Raw genomic sequence first — 2,281 nt, 5'->3', positions numbered from 1 at the left:
CTCATGTTTTATTGGCTCTGGCAGATACGTCTGGCCCCCTTCCGGTTCAGACAGATTTCCAGCCGACCTGAAAACAGTCGGGCCAATCACATCTGTTTATCTAATATACTGTATGTTGAGAGTTGTATGCCAGAGACGCTTCGAAGCACCGTTCAAACGTGAGCTACGTCACGCGTTTTGTTGCTCTGATTGGTTGTAGGTCTATCGAATTGCATCGAATTGCATTTTGGTCTGCGCACGTTGATAACGCTCCCTAAATAATGCTCCCAAAATTGAACTGAGTTTCAAGACTCATTCGCATTTGCGAATTGGTCTACCAATCTCAATAAATCTCGATTTATTGATGTCAAAATGTTAGAATATGTCTAATGTCTAGTTAATTTAACATATTGAGTCAAATTTTACTTTAAAATTGAGTGCCCGGGGTTCATCCCCACCCTGTTACCGCGCCACACTGAGGAGGTCAAAGGTCAACTCTGTGACATCAAAGGCGAGGTGCTGATGGGCGGGCTCAAGGAAGACCTGCGGGGTTCCTGATTGGCCGGCGGCTTTCTCGGCATGTTTGAGGGCGTCCAGTGTGTCGTAGATGACTCTCGCCCGCTGCTCCTCAGAGGGCGGGTCCGCCCAGCGCGGGCACAGCAACGAGGGGCAGTGGAGGAGGTAGTAGACTGATGACATGTAGGTCCTAACGAACTCCTGTTTCACGTGGGGAACGTTTCTCTTCTGCGCTCTGCTCATGTTCCTCTCAGCTTCCAGCCAGGCACTCCTGAGAGCATCCAGCAGGTCTGACTGCTCCATCAACACAGGGAAGGTAGACAGCACAGGACTGCACATCACACCTGCACTCTGCATGGTGGGCCTGTCCATCAGCAGTGTGTCAGCCAGCAGCTGTCTGTGCAGAGCCAGCAGGTCCACGCAGCTCAGACAGTGCAGCAGAGAGTCTGGGAGGACACTGAGCTGGGTTCTGCTCCGACTGTTGGCTGATCTCAGTTTGACGATCAGCTTGGGCTGCCGCCTGGCCCGCAGCATCTGCTGCAATACACCAGCTGATGCGCCTCTGGTTACTGAAGCCTCCATCGCTACGTCTTTCCCATAGGGGGTGCCGCCGTTCACTGGCAGCTCATAGGTCCTGGTGGGGAGTCGATTTCCAGTGTTGTCACTCAGTTTGAGGAAGGCCCAGCCACAGCTCAGGTCTCCTCTCTCTCCTGTCGAATTCCGTATAAAGGTAACTCCCAATTCAAAGAGGATTCCCAGGTCAGGAGAGTTAGAGTTGCAGCGCAGAAAACAGTCTCCGTCTAGCAGGGTGGGCAGGATACCGCTCATCCTGGGAGAGAAGCTCCAGGTCTTGGGGCTCTTGGAGCTGTAGGTGGCCCTCACCGTGTGGATGTTACTCAACACCTGAGTTCCATCGAAGGCACAGAGGCGGATGTGTCTGCTGAGGACCTGAACTCCAACACCAGGAGTGGGAATCCTCCTGCAGCTCCACAGGGTGAAACAAACACTTGTCCTGACCTGACGAGAACGAACCTTTCCCGTGTCTGGGTCCAGGAAGAGGTCTCTAAAGGAGAGCTGTGATTGGCTGAGCTCAGGCTGAAGGTAATGACTTCCTCTGTATGTCAGCCCTTCCTCCACCAGCAGTTTATTAAGAGTTGATGGTCTGAATCCTGAAGGGATCGTCCCCATGGCAGAGAGCACATCGGTCGCGTCAATCTCAGTCAGAGCCTTCCTGACTGTAGACCAGTTGGAATGGGAAGCAGTGCCCCGTTTGTCTTGGTCCTTGGCCATGTCTTCATCGTCCTGCTCCTCCTCTTCCTCGTTCTTGACTTCATCATGAATGTCATTATCGTCATCATCACTGTCATCGTCGTCATTGTCATCATCTTCCTTGCTGTCTTCCTTGGAGGTGTCACGTGCAGCAGTGCTGGGTCCTAGAGGTGAAGGCTCCAGCGAGAGGCTGTCGAGATGCTCCACGATCTCCTGCCATTTACTCTGCATATTTTTTAAGTAATGTAAAACATATGCATGAATAACATTATTAGCAAAACACAAATTATTAGCAAAAAAATTATTAGAAATGATGTACAGAAAATTGACATTTCATGTGCACGAGGAGCGATCCTTTGGTTACTATTGAATACAGATAAGCTATGAGTAAATAATAAATACATGAATGCTTCTCAAACAGCTCTGCTAAGTAAGATACTCGAGCAATTGTGATGTCATCAGTGATGTCACTCAAGCAATTGTGATGTCATCAGTGAGTGATGCCATCAGTTATTAT

At 50.0% G+C, this 2,281-nt stretch overlaps 1 pseudogene across 1 annotated transcript; it reads right to left on the bottom strand.

Moving 5' to 3' along the window:
• Nucleotides 1–441: 441 nt before the first annotated feature.
• On the bottom strand, nt 442–1,995 carry LOC310796825 (nephrocystin-1 pseudogene; annotated as a pseudogene). Its single transcript has one exon. The product of its transcript is annotated as a nephrocystin-1 pseudogene (transcript).
• Between the last annotated feature and the right edge of the window lie 286 nt (nt 1,996–2,281).

Source organism: Poromitra crassiceps (assembly GCF_964638095.1).
Source record: "Poromitra crassiceps genome assembly, chromosome: 23".
NCBI classification, from domain to species: Eukaryota; Metazoa; Chordata; class Actinopteri; order Beryciformes; family Melamphaidae; genus Poromitra; species Poromitra crassiceps.
The sequence above is the reverse complement of the archived record's forward strand: the minus strand, read 5'-3'. Positions and strand labels throughout refer to the sequence as shown.